Below are 12,024 nucleotides of genomic sequence, written 5' to 3'. Positions count from 1 at the left end.
AAGGACAAGGTGGCAAGGCTGTCCATGGGTATTGTCTTCCCATGCGTGAAGAGTTTTCTATAAGTAAAGTGACAGAAACTCTTGGTTTCCTCAAAGACACATTTTGATTAGGACTGATGTTTATGAGTGCTAGAGAAGCAGGCGTTGTTTAATATGAAGAACAGTAATTAAAGAAGGGGACATTTATATAGGGGTAGGATGAAGAGATGATGGGGCATTGAGAAAATGATTTCTGCAGAATACATAATCTTTTTAATAAATTTGCAGTTTCTTACACAAAACACATCTTTGTAAGTATATATTGAGTAAATTCTTTGGCCTTTTGAATAATACCAACAAACACCTTCTAAACCCCAGACTGCACTCCATGTCTTGGCCTTAATACTTCCTTGTTAGATCTAGCAGCCCTGTGGCAACTCTCGCAGGGAGTTGCTCTTATCACCTCTTTTTAGGGATGAGGAGGCTCAATAACTGGCCCAAGAATGAAGGGGCAGGGTTGGATTGCAAATTATGAAAGAAGGCTTCCAAAACCTCATGGCCTTTATTATTGTATTACCCACGTGCTCTGTGATTTATTTGTTGACATTACCTATCAGTTTCTCGCTCTGGACTATGAACTCCTCAGATTCATGAATGCAAATGTAGTTATTATGGTACCTTTTGTGCATAATGGCTCCAGGCAGAAAAAGGGTTATTGTGAAATAATGGGTATTTTGAATTTCGAAAACATGAATTTGTATATTTTGGAAGAACGAATTTGTGAATGAGGGCTCAAGAGAAAAGAGAATACAAAAAAAAAATGATGGGAAAGAGAGGAGAGCATGTTACTGAGTGCCTAATATGTGTGAAGTTTGAGGCATTTTATTTACAGTATAGAGTCTTGTTCTAGGAGAACTTCCTCTCCTGCAGAGACTAAAAAGCTGAGAGCTTCCATTTCAGACACGCCTGGCACTAACATAGGTTCATTTTACCAGATGCACTTCCTGAGACTTGGGAAGTGGGGCAGGGTTTACCAGTCCCTTTATCATGGGGCCTTCATTTCCTCTTCCAGCCCCGTCTAACAATGCTCTTTTGAGTCTTAGGCTTCATTCCAGCTATTCTGATATTTTTTCCCCATTCTCCTATTTGCCTAGAACTCCCTTGATCCTATACTGAGACCTTTCCTGTCTCTATAATTACTTCCTGGCAAACTTTTACTACTTCTTTTTAACTTACCTTATATACCACTTCCTACAGGCAGCCTTTGTGATTCCATAGTCTAGCTTAGGTGGCTTGCTATGATAAGTAGAATTCAAAAGGTGCTGCTAGGGTTCCATTTCCTGGTTATTCAATCAAATACTAATACAGATACTGCTGTGAAGCGATATTGGAGATATGATTAAAATCGCAAGTCAGCTGGTTATAAAAAGAAGTTATTTGGGTTGACATAATCTAATCACACATGCCCTTAAAAGCATAGAATTTTCTTTGGCTAGTGGCAGAAGAGAAAGGCAAAGGGAAAGTCAGAGACAGTCAAAGATTCAAAGTGCTATTTCTGGTCTGAAGATGTGTAGAGCCAACTGAGAAAAAACTGGATTAGTCAGGACTCATGGTTGTATCAGCGCTTGGATAAAATCAAAATTTATAGTTCTCTATCCATGGAATGTCTAGGGACTGGGGATTTAGAAATAGTTAGACGAAATGAAATGAAATCATCATGTATTTGTCTCTCTTATCTTAGCTCAGATTTTCTCCATGTGTTGGCTTCATTCTTTAGGTGACTTTTTCTTTTTTTAGCATGGCAGGAAAAATGAATCACCAACACCTGGTTTTAGACTATGTGGTCATTTTAGCCCATTATTCCTGAGAAATACTTATTTATAATACTTACATGCTGAATAAAGTATTACAAATGAGTATGTAGCCCATTATTCCTGTGGAGTACTTATTTGTAATTTTTTCCAATGGTCCTAATGAAATCTCAGTAAAGTCTCTTGCCTCATTTGGCTGATGGAGCCCATATCTGCCTGATCGGCTTGAATCACTCGGTCACTTAGGTGGGTGAACCCAAGAGGAAGTTGCCAGATAACAATGGAAGGGATGCTAGATGGGTACAAACACTGATGACCACCACAATCCTGGCCTGCTTTTGTGACCACTCTGGTGACTACTCTGGTGACCATTCTCTTCCCATTATTTTGAGTCACGGCACATTCCTACCCTCTTGGTTCATGACCTCAGCCATTCTCATCACCCTCCTCTCTCCATTTCAGAACAATGACCATGTAGAAAACTCTACCTTGTTTTCTAATATCCAAACTCTCTGTAAAATCCCTCCTAGTCCATCCTCACCTCCTGGGCAAGGCCCAGGTCAAGGTAGGTTTCATTAACAACCAGGATTGCACGTGTAACTAATTAATTAAGAAGACTTGGGTAAAGAATGCAAATCTAGGGGAGTAGATGTAACTAATTTACCTTGAGAATAGAAAATGATAAACGGTGCTCTTTCTGCAACCCTAGACATGCTGGTTAGCAATTCAAAGCTAATTCTCCAATGTCTGTTTTATTTTCCTGGAGAGAATAAACTGAGTTGAAAAGGAGGCTGAAAAGAGTAGGTATGTTCCTGCAGAGGAACTGGTCAATGAGTGGAGTGTGGCTTGAGGAAATGTAAGTGTAAGGGTTAGAGGTCTTCAGAGAGCTGAAGGAATATTACCAACCTGGAGGAGGAAGCAGGCCTGCCCTGTGATTTTCAGGGAGACAAATCGCAGCTCTATGCCAGGAAGTCATTTTAAATCATCTGAACTTTGTAATGGGCATATCAGGCATCTAAGTAGCACACTCTTCATTTTTAGAGGCATCTAAGCAGAGGCTGGATGTGTACCTCTTAGGGATGCTGTGGAGGGAAACCTTAAGGTGTATAAAAATTGACCAGTTTCAAAGTTTCTTGAAACTAGAAGATCCTGGGATTTGATATTCAACCTGTCTCCTTCCAAAGCGGAGGACAATCAAAACTCATGACTTACTTCTGAGATAAGCTTAGAGGATCATAGAACAATTAATCTAACATCAATTCCCCATGAGAGCAAAGAATTGCAATTTCCATGACCAGTCAGAACAATGTAAATGCTTTATTTTGTGACATATGTTCAGGAGCTTTCAGAAGTTACCTGTTATCCTTGTGAAATTTCGACTATTAAAAATCCACTCCATTTAAGACCCAGGTTCATTATGCAGCTGAGCACCCATAAGCAGTAGTCCTTGGGAAGATAACTCTACCTGACTTGACTTCAACTTCCTTATCTTCACATGAGGAAGATGAATGAGTGTCCCTAAGGTCTACTGCAGCGCTGAGCTCCATGTAGTTTAATGACTCCATCAACACACAGAAGCTGTTTAGAGAAATAGAGTTGGCCACGGGACACTGCCTGAATCAGCAGGTCTGTGTGGACAAAATGAGCTTGAGGGATCCTGCCCAGATGGGGACAGGCAGTTCTGAAGCAATGAGTTCCAAGGTGTTGCTGTTGGAGCAGTAGGAGAATGCAATAAATTTATGCTTCTTTACAACAGGACATCCAGGTTCTCTTACTGACTTATTGCTAGCCTAGTAACTAATTAAGTATCTGACCTATAGTGGTTATGCAATGGAGGTTTGTTAAACTGCATACCACTGAACCCAACTATCACTTTAGCCAACCAAATGACTCATAATTCCCAGAGCATGGTATTTATATGCTTTTTGTGCTCCCTTCCCCATGATTCTGGTTGGTGTTCTTGACATGTTCTTAGCAACCAAAAATCTTTGAAGCTATCCTAAGTCAAGGAGGGTGTGGTGGGCAGATAGTAGGAGGACATGACAAGCAAGCTCATGAATGTCAAAGGTAGAAAGCAACATACATTTGGTCACATGGTCTTGGGAACTGGAAATGTAGGCACATGTATTTCTGCCTCTCTCCAGGATCACGATTCCACATTTTTGCATCTCTGTGTTTCCCCACCATTCTTCCGCTTCTCTTTGTGTTCATCTTTCTCTGCTAACTCATTAGTATGCCAGTGGCTAACTGCCCAGTGCCAAGTGTATGTTACCTATTAGTTTAAGCATTTACTACCTTCTGATTCAATTTCACAGTCTTATAGTTAAAAATTTCAAGAGGGCATCAATTGACCACACTCAGCCTATTGGGTTAGGCATGGATCTATGGATTTCAGGCACTTTTGCTCATGGGACCAGATTTACACAGTCATGTTTTCCCCTTCCAGGTGCTATGAGAATGAGACCACAAGCTAGAAGGGAAAATAGAGTGTGGCAGAGAGATTGACCCATAATGTTCTTGGCAGATAACTTTGTTCATTTTCTTCCTTCTGTCTGGAAGCTTCTCCCCTCGTCTCTGATCACTGAGCTCTTATTCACTCTTCAAAGCTCATTGCAAATAATATTCTCCTTTAAAGTTTTACCTGATATCTGTAGGCAGAATTATTGATTCTTTCATGGCTACTCCCATACTTTCGGTATGCTCTAGTGAAATATTTATCCATTTATTCATTCATGTGTCCCATAACATGTGTATTGAACACTATACACAGAGCACTATGCTCAATAAGAGGGATATATGTTGGCCTCAGTCTTAGTGAAGGAAAATGAATGAATCAATACACGTAAAGCACTTAGAGCAGCGCCTCTTCCAAATAGAAAATTCTCAATAATATTTTTTGTATTTTTGATACATTATAACATAGCAGTTAAAATCATAGGCTCTGAGGCTAGACTGCCTCTTTCTGCTACTTGTGTGTAACTTTGCACAAGTAAATTCTTCTTCAATGCCTGAATTTACTCATTTGTAAAATGGCCAAAAAGAATAAGTCAGTTGAATAGTCAAGACATGGAAATAATCCAAATGAATGGATAAAAAAATGTGGTATATGATGCAAGAAATCATAGATAATACAAACAAATGGAAAAGCATCCCATGTTCCTAGATTGGAAGAATCAGTATCATTAAAATGACTATATTGCCTAAAGGAATCTATGCGTTCAATACAATTGCTATCAAAATTCCAATGTCATTTGTCACAGAATTAGAAAATAGAATCCTAAATCTCAGATGGAACAAAAAAAGAACCTGAATATTCAAACCAACCCTAAGCAAAGAGAACAAAGTTCAAAGTTCTAAGCATCCCATCACCTGACTTCAAATTATACCACAAGGCTATAGTAATCAAAACAGCAGGGTACTTGTATAAAAATAGATACATAGATCTATGTATCTTTTTTTTTTGGAACAGAATACAGAAACCAGAAATACAGCTACATGTCTACAACCAACTGATCTATGAAAAATTTGACAAAACCTACACTGGCGAAAGGACACCCTATTCAATAAATGGTGCTGAGAAAATTGGGTTGCCATATGCTGGAGAATAAAGCTGGACCCCTATTTCTCACCATATGCAAAAATTAATTCAAGATGGATTAAAGACTTAAATGTAAGACTTGAAACTATAAAAATAGTAGAAGGAACCTAAAATTCTTCTGGATACAATGGCCTAGGCAAAGAATTCATGACTAAGACCTCAAAGGCCAATAAAGCAAAACAAAAACAGGCAAATGAGACTTAACTAAACTAAAAAGCTTCTGCATAGCAAATGGACCACCTGTGGGATAGGTAAAAATATTTGGAACTATGCATCGGACAAGGGACTTACATCTACCATCTACAAGAAATTCAGAGAGCTCAGCAACAATTCAAATAACTCCATTAAAAGTGGGCAAAAAACATGAATAGAACTTTTTCAAAATAAAACATACAAATGGTGAACAAGCATATGAAAAAATAGTCAACATTACAAATCATCAGAGAAATGCAAATTAAAATCATAATGGGAAAATATCATTTTATACCAGTCAGGATGGCTGTTACTAAAATGTCAAAAATAATAAATATTGCTAGGATACATGGTTGGTGGGAAGGTAAATTAGTAAACATCTATGACACAACCTCTACAGAAAACAATATTGGGATTTCTCAAAGAACCCAAAATAGAACTTCCATTCAATCCAGCAATCTCACTACTGGGTATCTGTCCAAATGGAAAAACAAACAAACAAACAAACAAAAGTTATAGCAAAAAGATACCTGCACGTGTACATTTATAGCAACTGTATTCACAGTAGTAAAGATATGGAATCAATCTGTGTCCATCAAGATATGATTAGATAAATAAAATATGATACACAGACATAAACAATGGAATACTACTCAGCCATGGAAAGAATGAAATTATGTCTTTTGCAGCAACATGGATAGAACTGAGGCCATCATCTTATGTAAAACAACTCAGAAACAGAAAGCCAGAAACTTTATATTCCCACTTATAAGTGGGAGCTAAATAGTCTGCACACATAGACATAGAGTGTGGACTGACAGACATTGGGGACTTGAAAGGGTAGGCAGGTGGGAGGGGGGTGAAGAATAAGCAATTACTTAATGAGTACAATGCACACTATCCAGGTGTTGGTTACAATAAACACCCCCACTTCACCATTATGATTATATCCAGGTAACAAAACTGTACTTGTAACCCCTAAATTTATACAAATAAAAAAGTTAGAAGAAAATGTGGTTTATACATAGAATATGATGCAGGCTTTGAAAAGAATGAAATCCTGTCCATCTACAATATGGATGAACCTTAAGGACATTATGCAAAGTGAAATAAACTAGTCACAAATGGACAGATACCATAGGATTCCACTCATAAGAAGTATCCAAAGTAGTCAAAATCATAGCAACAGAAGTAGAGAGGTGGTTGTCAAGGGCTGAGAGGGAGGAATAGAATTAGTGTTTAATGAATATAGAGTTTCAGTTTTGCAAGATGAAAAGTGCTAGAGATCTGTTGTACAACAATGAGGATATATTTAAATACTGTTGAGCTGTACATACATTGTTAAGATGATAAATGTAATGTTGTGTATTTTTACCATAATAAAAAGTGTTTAAGAACAAAAAGATAATGGCTTCAAAAAGTCTATGCTACTGAAGCCATTTGGCAATAAAACTTCCAAATGCTTATTTTCTAAAAAAAAAAAAAAGAAGAAGAAGGAGAGAGAATTAATTTATGCCATGTCATTTAGAACAACCTCTGACATACGGCAAACATTTAAAAACTAGTTACTGCTATACATATAATTAAATATATAATGTGATGCATGATATTATGAAGGTGAGTTCAGAGAAGGCATGGTGGGAAACCAGAGTGTCACAGTGAGCTAATTCCAGGACGACCCTGGCTTTGTGGCTGTTGATGATTTAAACAATAAAAAGTGCAACTTCTCTGCTTTGACAGCCTGCTATGGGTGAGCTGAACCTGTTCTCTAATCCTCTCAGCCAGCATTCAAAGGAGGCATTATTTCCTATTAAACCAAACTTCTTGAGGAAAAGCTCTCTATCATGTTCAGCATTTTGCATTTAATGTCGTGCCCAATAAGAATAAATATCTGTTAAATGAGTAAATTTTACAAAGGCAGTAACTGTCGTTTGGAAAGGCTAAAGGCCCCCTCCCTAATGAATGGCAGAGTCAGAGTCAAAACCAGGTCTGTCCAGCTGCAAACCCCATAATGTTCTAATCCACTGTGTGGCCTCCAGGGAAGCCTGGCAAACCTCCACAACAACTGGGTGAGTGGGCAATTCTTCCATTCCAGAAAGAAACTACATTTGAATGGGGCATTCCTAAACTGAGTTACCTGTGTTATGACAGCTGAGACGGGAAAAAAGCTTGACGGGGTTAGTTAATTGGAATTTGGAAAAGGGAAAAGATTAAAGAATAATGACACAATAATACAGTGACAGAATAAAATAGCTGACAGTTACAAAGTACTTGAATAAAGTAAAGTAAAGCTGAGTAAAATAGCTGGGACTTACTATAGTACTATACGTACTACATGGCAGGCAGTGTGTTCGGCCATTCATATGTTCTATCTTAATCTGCATTTTATCTTGGCGAAGGTGGGTTTTTGAGGTGGAGGAAAATGAAGCTTAGAGAGTTTAAAAAGCTCACTGAGTTTGCCCAGCTTGTAAGTAGTAGAATCAGGATGTAAACCCAGGCAGTATGACTCTAGTTCCATGGTTGGAGCAGTGCCAGAAAACACAGCGAATGATCCTAAGACATGGGGCGCTTGACTGGGTCAGCTACTGTAGGCAGGAATTTAGCATAATGGTTACAAGAGCGTAGAACCGACAGTCTTTGGCTCAAGGCTGGCTGCACTACCTAGTGGCTCTGAACCCTGGCATGTTGCGTCACATCCCTAGGCTCCTGTATCTTGACATGCAAATTGAAGTTAATACCAATGATAAAGTGTTGCAGAGAAAAGCACAACGGTGAGTTCCCAGCATTTGGTCAGCAGTTGGACCATAGTTTCTGGAGCAGGTGGGTTTCTATTGTGGCAGAGGAAACAAAGAGAACAGGAATGAGAAAGGGTGAGCATTGGGCCGCCTAACATGACCTGGCACGGAGCTATTGGACTCAGACAATTTCAAGATTGAGGGGACCTTAGAGGTTAGATGAAGGAATCTTGAAGTCCTGGCACATTCCTTTCATCTTCTGCACGAGAGCTTCTCTTTTTGTCACATAAATGATGAAATAGCAGCGCCTGCACCTCAAGAAGATATGTAGGAGTTTTGTTTCTAAACACCCCTCACTGCAGGGGTGAGAGCTTGTCATATTTTTATTACTGCCAGGATTAGCCCTGTTGCTAGTGCTCACACATGAGTCACTGTGCTGGTCCTGGGAGCACCAGGATACTCCAACTGACAAAGCAGATTGATGGAGGCAACACAGCAATCCTGCCTTGTTTTTGTTTTCTAAGGAAGCCACAACATTGCCAGCAAATAGGGGCAGCTAGGATGCTGGTGGGTGTTTCCATTTGTAGGGGAAGCCAAGGAGTGGCCTGGACCTTCTGAGTCTGGCGGCAAGTCCGGTGCTCCCTTCTGAAATGAGATGAATGCTTGCACACCAGCGTAACTTGCCTCTACTGGCAAGAGCAGATGTTCACAGAATACCTCCATGAACAAGGTGCTGGCCTAGGTATTGCATTGTACCCTGACAATGATGCTGTAAATTAAGCACAAATGCTCCCATTTTATAGAAGAAAAATAAGCAGTGCCTCAGAGACATTAGATGCACTTACTGAGGTCACACTGCTGTCAGTGAGCAGGATGAATTAAAGCCAGGTCTGCTTGTCTTCAAAACACTAGCCTTTCCCCTACAGCAGGCTTCCCTTCGAAATGCTAATTAATCCCTTCCACTTACAGTTCTGCACGTAACCTTCATTACAGCAGTGTGAAGTAGCTGTTATTAAGGAAAATGAGGCTCATAGAGGTTAACCACATTATTCAAAGCCCCAGGTTTATTAACTCTTTTTTTCTTTATCTTAGATTTAGTAAACACCACTGTGCCCCACTGTATTGGATTCTGGGTAACAATTTTCAAGATCTACATGCTCTTGCCTTCATGGAGCATACATCCTACTGAGGGAGCCACGAAAACACTATCACCCAGGAAACAGTTATGTTGTAGGAAGTAACATAAGGAAAAGTACAAGGGTGCTTGTGACAAGTAAACTGAGGCACAGTTAGAAAGAAAGAAAGCAAGTGTCAAGGACCGAGTGTTTGCATCACCCCCCAAGTTCATATGAAGCCCTAATCTCCAAAGCAGTGGTATTTGGAGGTAAGGCCTTTGGGAAGTAACTAGGTTTAGATGAGGTCGTGATTGATGGTGTTCCTCATGATGGGCTTTGTATTCTTACAGGAAGAGGAAGAGAGACCTGGGCTCCATCTCTTTCTACCACGTGAGGACACAGCAAGAAGGCAACCATGTATAAGCCAGAAGCAGACCCTCAGCAGGAACCGAAACTGCCTATACCTTGATCTTGAACTTGGAAGACTCCAAAACTGTGAGAAATAAGAATCTGTTGTTCGATGCACTTGGTCGATGGTATTTTCATATGGCAGCCTGAGGTAGCTAAGATAGCAGGACTGGAATCTAGTCCAGGAAAGCCACAGGGCTCTGTTTCCCATGCTGCATTCTTCCTGCAATGAAAGTAAGTTATTAGCAATGCTGTTTTCCACAGTTACTCCGATGTTTTGCCTGGGCCTGTGCAGACCTTTCAGGAGTCAGTTAAGAACAAATCCAGGATAGTTATTTGCTTTTGCTGGAGAGCAAGCAATAGACATGTAGCCATTAACTGAAATGGTTTTGGACATTAAGTCAATTTCTGGGGAAAATGGAATTGGGATGAACTGGCACCTCTGAGTGTATCTGATGTTTACTTCTTTTTCATGGTTCTTGATACAATTTCACCAGTAAAAATTGTTCCATAGTGTGGAACCGGCTATTGACAGATAAATAAAACCCCTTTGGCCTTGAGATGTTAGGAGGGAGAGAAAGAGAGAGAGAGAGAGAGAGAGACCAGAAGATACTCTTCTAGTGTGAATGGTGTTTTATAGGCTCGAAGCATGTGAGAGCTGGAAGGGACTTCAAATTCAGCTAAGTCCCATTCCCTCATCTAATATGTGAGGAAATTGAGGCCCAGAGAAGGGAAATGCCCAGCTCCAGGGCAGCGCTAAGAAGACAGAAAGCAAGTGTCATGGACGAAATGTTTGTGTCACCTCTCAAATTCATATGTTGAAGCCTTGATCCCCAGTGCAGTTATAAGTCTGGTAGTAAATCTGAGAAGACAACACTGATCTGTCCTTCATGAAAACAGAGATGTCTCTAGGTATTTCAAATGTAAAGTAGGTTAATACAGAGAATTAGTGACATATAGCGTGATTGAAAGTGGTGGAGGAGCAAAGGCCAGGAAAAGCTGCTGACAGTCAATTTTAATCACAGCTATCAAATAATTTAGAATTGCAGGAAAGTGTCACCAATGATTATATCTGCTTTCAGCAGTAAAGCGACTGATCTGTAGGAGAAAGAAGATTTCTGTAAAATCTCTCATATGCTATCATCTGTGCATATATTTGGTCAACACAGAGAAGCAATAATATGGCTTCTGCCTCTCATCTTTTTCAGTCTCTACTGGCAAAATCTAAAGCATAACTCTGGTGACAAAAAATTCTGGGAAATGTAGTTCCCAAGCTTCCAGCCCCTTGTGAAATAGGGAATAGAAAGGCGTGGAAATGGTGCTAAACTTGTAAAGAATTTCTAACGCAACAGTTCTACCAAATTCTTTGCACCCTTTCTTTCATCATTCTGTATTTCCTTTCCTCTTTTCTTCCTTTCCAGAATATTTGGTGAAGGACTCAGGGGACTGTTGTCTGCTGGGGCTGAGGCCTGGCTGGTGTAGAAACATAGAGATTTGGCTTGAACAATAGCATGCATTTGATGGGGGGAAAGGCCTTTCCAGATATTAGCAAACAAGCAAAACCTGCTTTAAAAGAAATCTGAACACGTTTATGTGTCACTAGAAAAAGTCAAACACCATGATAGAAAATTGGGCAAGGCATAGTAGTGGGTCAAGACCCAGACTGTAGGTGTGGACAGATCTGAAATCTAGGTCTGTCTTTGCTATTTATTACCTAGCAGACCCTGAGCATCTGATGTAATCTGTCTTAGTAATAGGAATAGTGAAAGTTATTAATCTCATAGGATTCTTGTGAGAATTTCATGAAATAATACATATTGCAGTATATTTAGCACATAGTGAAAATTTTTATAGTGGTCCTGATATTATTATGCTGATTTTAAATCATTATTGATAATAACTGATGTTGAGAGTTCAAAAATTAGGGCTCAGTTTTGCAGAGATCTGAATTCAGTCTAGGTTCTTTAAGCAGATATAAATCGAATACTATTTACTAAATGGCTTTTGGGATCAATAGAGAGGCTGAGGAAGCTGTCTCCTGGTTGAGCTCTCAGGATCACCTCAGAGAACTGGGTCACCAGGAGCCACTGCCTCATTTTTGACCCGAAAGCCTCCTGATGAACTGAGAAGCTGCTGCTCCACCTGCTGGCTCCAGAACCACTTGCTCTGCCAGAAATAGGAGGCCA

This window comes from Sapajus apella, unplaced genomic scaffold (assembly GCF_009761245.1).
Source record: "Sapajus apella isolate SASKATOON/1434 unplaced genomic scaffold, GSC_monkey_1.0 scaffold3, whole genome shotgun sequence".
NCBI classification, from domain to species: domain Eukaryota; kingdom Metazoa; phylum Chordata; class Mammalia; order Primates; family Cebidae; genus Sapajus; species Sapajus apella.
The sequence above is the reverse complement of the archived record's forward strand: the minus strand, read 5'-3'. Positions refer to the sequence as shown.